Here is a 10833-nt window from a genome sequence, read left to right as displayed (position 1 = left end):
CTTTTTCCCTTTTGGGCCTCAACATTTTCTCTTTGCTTGAGTACATACTTGCCTTATCTGTTCCTGTATTCCTTTGTCTGTCAGTCCTTTCTCATAGTTGCCAGATGAAAAGATACAGGTCACAATACACTGGGGGAATGAAGAATGGCATGCTGGACAAATGCAAACCACACAGAAGCAAAGCACAAATGAAGTAGAGGTTTGGTGAAAACAAGGGAAACCAATGCTGTAGCCCCAGTAATGGACTGAAATGTACTAAGACAAGTAGGTTCTAAGCATGTATTTGAAAGACTTTCTAAACGTTGTGTACCATCAAGTCAGCTCTGACTCTTGGCGATCCTTTATAGGGTTTCTGAGGCTCTAAATCTTCACAGGAGCAGAAAGTCTCATCTTTCTCCTGTGGAGTGGTTGGTGGATTCGAACTGCTGACCTGATGGTTAAAAGCTCAGTGTTGAACCAACTGTACCATGAGGGATCTCTTTGAAAAGCAGCTCTTCCATTTGATAGTTTTGACACTTGATGATGGTGGTTGTGTGCTGCGAAGCGACTGTTTATAGGGTTTCCAAGGCTGTAAATCTTTACAGGTGCAGAAAGCCTTATCTTTCTTCTGCGAGGTGCCTGGTAGATCCGAACTGATGACCTTGCGGTTAGCAACCCAAATCGTAACCCACTACACTACCAGAACTTTGACACTAGCCACATGTAATTGAATTAAATGAGAATCCCTCAAGTGTATAAAGTATGTTGGGATCGTGGAGATATGGCCTTTTCAGGCTGCAGGGAATAGGATCAGTATGAGCCGGGAGACTGGGAAGAAGTTTCAAGAGGCAGTTGCAGAGACTGCCCTCTAGAGGGCGCCAGAAACCGGCATGAGAATCTCTGTCTCCCCACGCCTGAGACGTGACCTGGGTGGGAAGACCAGGGGGTCATTGAGTGCCAGGACGCCAGAAGAGGGGTGGTCTCTGTCTTTGAACATGAAGAGCTCTTCTGCCTTTCCAGATTTAGAGGCTTGGAGGAGAGTGGTTGACAGGTTTTGTCTGGAGGTGGGGGTGGGAGATAAGGTTTGCACGAGTTGGCCAACTTTTTCTTAAAGGACCACGTGTTATGTTTGCTGTTGCTTTTGGTGCCATTGAGTTGGTACCCACAAAACACTTCCTAGTCCTGGGCCAACGTTTGAGCCCACTGATGCTGCCACTTTGCCAATCCATCTCGCTGGGCGTCTTCCTCTTTCTCTCTGACCCTCCACCTTACCAACCATGATATCCTTCTCCAGCAACTAGTCCCTCTGGACAATATGTCTGAAGTATGAGAGATGAATTTTGGCCAACCAGGCCTCCAAGGAGCACTCTAGCTGTACTTCTTCCAGCACACATCTGTTTGTTCTTCTGGTGGTCCATGGTGGGGGTTACTAGTTCTGTGTCGTGGAGTCGGTTCCGACTCATAGCGACCCTGCACAGGGTTTCTGAGGCTGTAAATCTTTACGGGAGCAGAAAGCCTCATCTTTCTCCCTCGGAACAGCTGGTAGTTTCAAACTGCTGACCTTGCAGTGCGCAGCCCGATTTGTAACTATTACGCTACCAGAGCTCCTTTCTGGTGGTCCATGGTACTTTTAAAAGACCATATAGGGAGAAGGATGAGGCGTTCTACTCCTGTAAAGATTTACAGCCTCAGAAACCCTGTACAGGGTCGCTATGAGTCGGAACCGACTCCACAGCACATAACCACCATAGTGAATACATTAACCAGGGTTTCTATGGCAACTGCTCATCTCTGCCAACACAGCGCAAAAGCATTCACAGACAACACAGGAATGAATGGGCATGGCCAAGTGTCAATAAGATTTTGTGGATGCTGAAATCGGCATTCTACAGAATTTCCCTATGACACAAATTTTTTTTTCCTGTTTTACTTTTTTAGCCATTTTTAAATGTAAATATTATACTTAGCTCGAAAGCACGTCACTAACGGGGGTGGTTCTGTTGGAGCAGGAAACATCCAAAAGAAGATTGAAGGAAGGCACAGTCACAGCACCAGAAAGAAATGGTCGATGTTCTGTCGTTTCAAGACGTGCCATGTGACCAAGAACCGATGGGAGTGAAGGAAGAAGTCCAGGCAACACTAAGGCACTGTCAACAAACAAGGTGCCAAGATTTGATGGATTACAAACCGGAATCTTTGAACAAACTAATGCAGCACTGGAGGCACTCACTCATCTATGCCAAGAAATAGCATAGACTGAGGAGCTCTGGTAGCGTAGTGGTTACGAATAGGGCTGCGAACCTTAAGGTCAGCGGTTCGAAACTACCAGCCGCTCCGCGGGAGAAAGATAAGGCTTTCTACTCCCGCAAGGATTTACACCCTTGGAAACCCTGGACAGGGTCGCTATGGGTCGGAACCGACTCGACGGCACTTAACAACAACAACAACAAGTGCAGCCAGAGTGCTCCTTAGAGACCAAGATGATCAAACTTCGTCTCTCATATTTTGGACATATTGTCAGGAGGGAACAGTCAGTCATTGGAAAAGGATATCATGCTGGGTAAGGTGGAGGGTCAGAGAAAAAGAGGAAGACCCCCAACGAGATGGATCAGCCAGGTGACATCGTTGATGACATCAAGTGTGGCAGCGGTAGTGAGGTTGGCCCAGGATCAGACATTGTTTCGTTCTGCTGTGCATGGGGTCGCTATGAGTCGGTTCCGACTCGATGGCACCTGACAACAACAACAACAACAACCTGGCCAACAGATTGGTGGAGATCCATAATTGCCCTGATTCCAAAGAGCGATGACCCAATGGAATGCAGAAATCATGGGACAATATCATTAATATCACAGGCAAATGAAATTTTGCTAAATTTAATTCAAAATCTATTGTAGCAGGATAGCAACAGGGGGCGGTCAGAAATTCCAGCTGGATTCAGACGAGGACGTGGAATGTGGGACATCATTGCTGACGTCAGATGGATCTTGGCTGAAAGCAGAGAATACCAGAAAGATGTTTCCTTGTGCTTTATTGACGGTGCAAAGGCATTCAACTACGTGGATCATAGCTAACCATAGATAACATTGCAAAGAATGGGGATTCCAGAACACTTCATTGTACTCAGGAGGAACCTGTACAGAGACCAAGAGGCAATAGTTAGAACAGAATAAGGGGACACTGAATGGCTTAAAATCAAGAAACAATGTACAACTAGGTTGTATTCTTTAACCAGGCTTATTCAGTCTGTACGCTGAGCGAATAATCTAGAAACTGGGTTATATGAAGAAGAGCTAATTAACAACCTGTGATATGCAGATGACATAACCTTGCTTACTGAAAAAAAAAAGGATGAAATACTTTCTTATGAAGATCAAGGCCTGCAGCCTTCAGTATGGATTGTATCTTCATGTAAAGACAAAGAAAACCCTCAGAACCGAACCAATCATTATAAATGGAGGAAAGATCAAAGTTGTCAAAGACTTCATTTTCCTTGTATTCACAATCAATGTTCATGGAAGAAGCAGTCAAGACATTAGATGACATTTTGCACTAGGCAAACCTCTTGTACAAGACCTTTTTAGAGTGTTCAAGAGCAAAGGTGTCAGTTTCAGGACTAAGGTGCAGCTAACCTAGGCCATGGTATTTTCAGTCACCTCCAACACATGTGAAAGTTGGGAAATGAATAAGAAAGACAGTAGAAGAATGGATGCATTTGAATTATTATCGTGTTGGAGAAGAAGAGTGAAAGTACCGTGGCCTGTCAGAAGAACCACCAAATCTGTCTTGGAAGAAGTACAGCGAGAATGCTCCCTAGAAGTCAGGATGGCCAGACTTCTTCACTTGTAATGTGGACATAGTGTCAGGAGGGCCTCGTCTCTGGAGAATGACGTCATGTTTGGAAAAGTGGGGGTCAGTGGTCAAGAGGAAGATCATCAACAAGAAGGACGGACACAGCGGCAGCAAGAATGGACTCAGACGTGACGGTTGTGAGCAGGATGCAGGCCCTGGCCGTGTCTTCTGTTGTGTGGCCTCACTGCCTTTAGTGGTCAGTGCATGACTTTGAATAATAGTGGTATTAACTGGACTTCCCTGTAGGCATAGGGATATAATCCTATCACAGACAGGGTTGTACTTCAAGACAGATCTTGGTATGTTCTTTTTGATGACGAACGGATCTCCATTCCTCTTCAATTTGTCATTCCCAGCATAGTAAACCATGTGATTGTCAGATTCAAAATGGCCACCGCCAGTCCAGTTCAGCTCACTAATGCCTAGGATATCGATGTTTATGCGTTCCATCTCATTTTTGATAACTTCCAATTTTTCTAGATTCGTACTTCATACATTCCATGTTCCAGTTATTAATGGATGTTTGCAACTGTGTCTCCTCACTTTGAATTGTGCCCCATCTGCAAATGAAGTCCCAAAAGTTGTCATCATGGTCAACATTACTTTGAGGAGGCAGCTCTTCCCCAGTCTCATTTCACGTGCCTTCCAACCTGAGGGGCTCATCTTCCAGCACTAGATGTGACAATATGCTGGTGCTTTTCATCATGTTTCAGTATTCAATATTCTGGTGTTATCTGGCAGTTTTTTACTTCTATTCACAAGATCGTCAGCGGCTAGACATTCAGAAGTATCTCCTTCTTCCGAGTAGCTTTTAGTCTGGAACTTCAGCTGAAACCTGTAAAGTACGGGTGGCCCTTCCAGCATTCAAAACACCAGTGGCCTAGCTTCCAGCGTCACAGCACCACACAAGCCACCACAGGGCAACAAACTGACACAAGATTGGTCGAAATTGGAATGATGTTTTTGTTCTTGTTGTTAAGTGCCGTCAAGTCAATTCCGACTCATAGTGACTCTTTAGAAAGTTTCAGAGGAGTGGCTGGAGGGTTTGAACCATTGACCTTGTGGTTTCAAGGGAGATCTTGAAAAGTTCTCTTTGACCATGAATGCGATGCCCATCCTCTTCAATCGGACGTTCCCAGTGAAGTAAACCATGTGATTGTCAGATTCATAATGGCCAATACCAGTACATTTTAGTTAAATAATGCCTACGATATCAATCTTTATGTGTTCCATAAAAAATGTTCCATTTTTGATAACTTTCAATTTTCCTAGATTCATGCTTCCTACATTCCATGTTCTGATTATTAATAGATGTTTTCAGAGGTTTCTCATTGTTTCTAGTTGTGCCCTGTTAGCAAATGAAGGTTTTAAAAGCTTTACCCCAGTCATGCTCCACTCTTCTTTGCGGAGGCAGCTCTTCCCCACTCGTATTCTGAGTGCCTTCCGACCTGAGGGACTCATCTTCTGGCACTACATCTGACAAGATTCTGCTGCTATTCATAATGTTTTCAGTATCTAATAATTCAGAAGTCCTGTGCCTCTCCTTCTTCCTAGTCTAAGTCTGGAAAGTCCACTGAAACTTGTCCACCACGGGTGATCCTGCTGGTATATAAAACACCGGTGGCGTAGCTTCCAGAATCACAGCAACAAGCAAGCCATCACAGTAGGAATAACTGCCAGACAGTGGTGGGAGGGAGGATTGGTAATTGGAAAATATGGCCTTGGTAATAGACGTGAATACTAATGACCGAAGATCAGAGGGCTCATGGGACAACATGGAGAATATCATACATGAAAGTTAAAGGGTCATTCAAAAGACAAGAAAAAGAGAAAAGACAAAAACTGATGTCAGAAGAGACTCTGAAACTTACTATTGAACATAGAGAAGCTAAAGCAATGGAAAGAAATGATGAAAGTAAAAGCTGAGCAAAGTCCTGGTGTGGTGCTGCGCGTTAATGCGCTGGACTGCAAGGTCGGTTTGAACCGCACAAGCTCACCAGCCGCTCCTTGGAAACCCTATATAGGATTGCTATGAGTCAGAACCAACTCAACAGCACTTAACAGAACAATAGAAATGAAGCAGGAGATCACATGATGGAGTTTTGCAGATGCCTTTTTTCAACAACATAAATGAAACTATACATGTGGGCCTCACCAGATGAAATACACAAATTAAATACATCTGTGGGAAGAGACGATGGAGATACTCAATAACATCAGACAAGAGATTGTAATCATTGCAATGAAACGATGGTGTAAAGCCGATGTTTTCCCATGTAAACTATCGCTGAGTTCACAATAAAAACTTTAAAAAAAAGAACCAATGGTTTTGAAGGAAGTCCAAGCTATTCTGAAGGCATTGCCCCAAAACAAGGCTCCAGGAATCGATGGAACACAAACTGAAAATTTTTAGCAAACTGTGCAACCCTAGAGGTGCTCACACATTTATACCAAGAAATGTGGACAGCTACCTCACCAACTGATTGGAAGGGATCTGTTTTTGTACCCATTTCAAAGAAAAGTGACCCAAGAGAATGGAAATTATGGAACAATATCATTGCTATCACATGCAAATTAAAGTTGCTGAAAATAATTTTTAAATGGTTGCAGCAATATTGACAGGGAGCTGTCAGAAAGTCAAGTCAGATTCAGAAGACGTGGAACAAGGGTTATAGTTGCTGACATCATGTAAGTCTTGTCTGAAAGCGGAGAATACCAGAAAGATGTTTACTTGTGCTTTGTTGACTATGCAAAGGTATTTGAAAACCGTGTGGATCATAACAAACTGTGGATAACATTGCAAAGAATGGGAATTCCAGAACACTTAGTTGTGCTCCTGTGGAAACTGTACATCGATCAAGAGGCAGCTGTTCAAACAGAATAAATGGATGCTGTGTATTTTTAATTCAGGAAAGGTGTGTGTTTGGGTTGTATCCTTTCACCATACTTAATTCAATTTGTATGCTGAGCAAATAATCCTAGAAACTGGACTATGTACTTAAAGTACACGCTGATGAAAATCAATGATTACAACCTTCAATGTGGATTGCACCTCAATGTAAAGAGAATTAAAATCCTCACAACTGGACCAACAAATAACATCATGATAAGTGGAGAAAAAGATTGAAGTTGTCAAGGATTTCATTTCACTTGGATCCGCACGATCCAAGTTCATGGAAGCAGCAGTCAGGAAGTCAGAAGACATATTGCACGGGGCCACTCCGTTGCAAAAGACCTCTTGAAATTGTTGGAGAGCAAAGATGTCACATTGAGGGCTAAAATGTGCTTGACCCAAGTCATGGTTTTTCCAATGATCTCATAGACATGTGTACGATGGACAACGAGTAAAGATGATTGGAGAAGAATCGAGGCATTTGTTTTTTGGTGTTAGCAAAGACTACTGAAAGTGCCATGGACTGCCAAGAGAACAAATCTGTCTTGGAAGAAGCTCAGCTTGACAAAGTAGGGGGTCAACCAAAAAACGGGAAGACCCCCAACAAGATGGATTACAGTGGCAGCAACAGCAGGATCATTTATGGGAAGAATTGTGAGGCTAGAGCTTCAGTCTGTTGCACTATGAATAGAAATGGACCCGAAGGCACCTAACAACGACATTTACACACAGGGGCCATTGCGGTTCAGCAGTAGAATTCTCATCTTCAATGACTAGCCTGGCAACATCTTTCTAGGTGATCTACTTCTGAAAGTCAGCCAAGGAGGACTCTGCATCACCGGGCTCTGACCCCAAACTATGAACAGGGATAAGGCATGACTGATGAGCATTTCGCTCCTTTATGGGTGGGGTCACTGTGGGTTTGGGGTCAGCTCAGTGGCAGCTGACAATAACATTGCTGCTCACTGGGGTAGGGTCTTCAAGCATTCTCTAACATGTAGATCCTATGTCTTGGAGATCTTCAAGTTTACAGTTTTCTACTTGCTGCAGGAAGGGACTTCGGGGCATAATCAGGTTTCCAAACAGAAAAAAATCAAGATGTAGTGAATCTGATACTTTCTTTTCTATTCTTTTTGTACTTTTGATTGTAATTTGGATATAAGCTTACAGAGCCGATTGGTTTCCCATTCAACAATTCATACACATTTTGTTTCGCGACGCTGATTGTGGTCCTCATAAAGTAAGAGCACTCTTCCAACTCCATAGACTCTTAATAAGGTTTCTTAACAGCTTTGGGACTCCTGGTGTGGCGCTGGGGGCTAATGCACTGGACTTCAAAGTTGACTTGAACCACGAGGTCAGTGGGTTAAGCTCACTAACCGCTCCTTGGAAACCCTATACAGGGTCGCTATGGGTCGGAACCAACTTGATAGCACATAACAACAGTAACTCTGAATCCTGGTGTGGTGCTGGAGCACTGGACCACAAGGTTGACAGTTCAAACTCACCATCCTCCTCTAGGAAACCCTATACAGGGTCCCAATGAGTCAGCTTAACAATAAGAACAACTCATTACTTTGAGTAGAGGAAGGGTGTAGGGCCAGGGAGAATTCAGATCCGCCCCCAACTCCACTACACGGAGCTTTTCCATATCTTACCCAGCATTCCCTTAGGTAGAGCCAAAGGAGACGCCCATCTCCGTCTCCTCCCCTTCCCCCCAACAAGAAGGGACATGGGATGATCATATCCACAGCCAATGGGAGGCTGCCTCTGCCTCCTTATCATGGTGAGAGGGTCCACATGACCCTTGGACTCATCATCCATAAAACAATTACCTGGGTGAGGTGGTGGCTAGACTTGGAGGGGTGGGGACGCCTGTGGATGGGGACAGGAGTAGATGAGAAGCAGGCTCTGTTTGCTGGCCCAAGCTCAGGAATCCTTACAGGACACTCCCTCAGGGCTGACCCAGTCTCCCCAAAGTCCCTGACTGCCAAGCCTCCCTGGCTTGTCTTTGCACACACCCCTCCTTGAAGCCCTACATAGGAACATCTAAAGCTGACTCAGGTCTGACCCTATGAAATAGTAAGAGAAATCAGATGCAGTCCCGGCATCTGAGATTCCGGCTTTGGCCAACGTCCTTATCTCCTCCCTGAACTCCCCTCTTCTCGTGCTTACTTCAGGGATTTTGCACATGCTGTTCCTTTTGCCTACAACACTCTTCCCCCGACACACAACTCACCTTCTCCCTCACACACCTTGGGTTTTTGCAGAGGTCCCACTTGACTGCCTTTTGTAGAATTACACGTAGCCACCCCCCACCCCAACTCCTGCTTTATCTTTCGGTACACTGTCCATTTGTCTTTGTTGGATTCGTTATATATTTGGTGGTGGTGGTGTGCCGTGGAGTCGGTTCTGACTCATAGCGACCCTGTATAGGGTTTCCGAGGCTGTAAATCTTTACTAGAGCAGAAAGCCTCATCTTTCTCCCGTGGAACAGCTGGTAATTGCAAACTGCTGACCTTGAGGTTAGCAACCCGACGCCTAACCACTGGGCTACCAGAACTCCTTTGGTGTCTGTCTTTCCCAGTTTGGGGCGGGCGGGGTGGGGTGGGGTGGGGTTGTCGTCTTCTGTGTTCTCACTGAGTCCTCAGTTCCTGGCTGTTACTGTTATACGTTGCTGTCAAGTTGATTCTGACTCATAGCACCCCATGTGAACTGGCCCATAGCGTTTCCGAAACTGTAATCCTAGCAGGAATGCATGGCAGGTCTTACTCCCAGCAGCCACTGGGTCAATTTCACTGACCCATCTTTTAGTGAGCAGCCAAGACACCTTTCAGTTCCAGGCACACACCATAGATGTAGGTTACAGGGATGAGTGAAATGAACGCATTCTCATGCCTGGAAGGACTCTTCCACCTCTCCTCCCTTTTCACCCACATGCTGGGTCATGGTTGTTGTTAAGTGCTAAGTCCGTTCTGACTCAAAGTGGGCCCTGTATAAGGTTTCTGAATAGCAGCGAGTGGGTTTGAACCACCAAGCTTGTGGTTAGCAGTCCAGTGCTTATCCTACAGCTCCTGGAATGTCCTGGATACACCCAGCCCTGAGGTGGGAGGAGGGAGTGTTGCGCAGCCTTGAGGACTGAGTCCTAATCAGTGATATTGCCCAACAGGTGGGTCAGAGTCCCTGGGTGTCCGCCAGTTCCCCACCTTCACTGCCACGCCCAAGTCACAAGAGCCTTACTCATGGCCTGGCTGAACCCCAAGGGAGGGTCTTGTTGGGGCGGGGGAGAGGAGGGAAAGTGGGAATGACTTAGGAGCGCCATCTCTTTAGTCTCTTCTGCTTTATCCCCTAGATCAGACCAAGCGAAACATGGAAGAGAATCCCTGGGCGAGAAGCCAAAGGAATGGGATGGTGACAAGGGGGATGTCCCCATCAGTAACACGGGACCGGGCGTTGTCTCAATGTGTGGCTGACTCACCATTGGCCATGTGAATCATATCCCCTCATTAGACCCTCTCTCCTCATGTGCAAAATGAGGATGGTCCGAGGTAACCGGGAGGACCCAAGTGTGACATATGTCCTGCAGATCCAACCAGCAGTCATGAGTTTGGCCCCATTTCAAGACCCAACACTGTACTGGCATCCCTTATAAGACGTTGTTGTTGTTAAGTGTTGTTGAGTTGATTCATATGCATGTATGTGCTTCTTCCACATACAACAGAACAAAATACGATTTGGTCCGGCACCCTCGGCGCAATCATTGCTCTTCAGCCTCGTGTTGTAGCCACTGTCCCAATCCATCGCGTGGAGGGGCTCCTCTTTGTCACCTGACCCTCCACTTCTCCAGGGACTATGTATCCTCACAATCTGTCCAAAGTGTATGAAGCAGAGTCTCACCAACCTGGCTTCTAAGGAGCAGTCTAGCTGTACTTCTTCTAGCACACATTGGCTTGTTTTTCAGGGAGTCCATGGGATATAAGCACATTACATATTTTCATTGCTCCTTCAAGTCCCATTTTACAGATGAGAAAACTAAAGCATGGAGAAGTTGAGTCACTTGCCCAAAGTCACAGACCCTGACTCAATTCCACTGCCATCCAATAGAAATA

The sequence above is a fragment of the Chrysochloris asiatica genome, unplaced genomic scaffold, assembly GCF_000296735.1.
Source record: "Chrysochloris asiatica unplaced genomic scaffold, ChrAsi1.0 scaffold00125, whole genome shotgun sequence".
NCBI lineage: Eukaryota > Metazoa > Chordata > Mammalia > Afrosoricida > Chrysochloridae > Chrysochloris > Chrysochloris asiatica.
The sequence above is the reverse complement of the archived record's forward strand: the minus strand, read 5'-3'. Positions refer to the sequence as shown.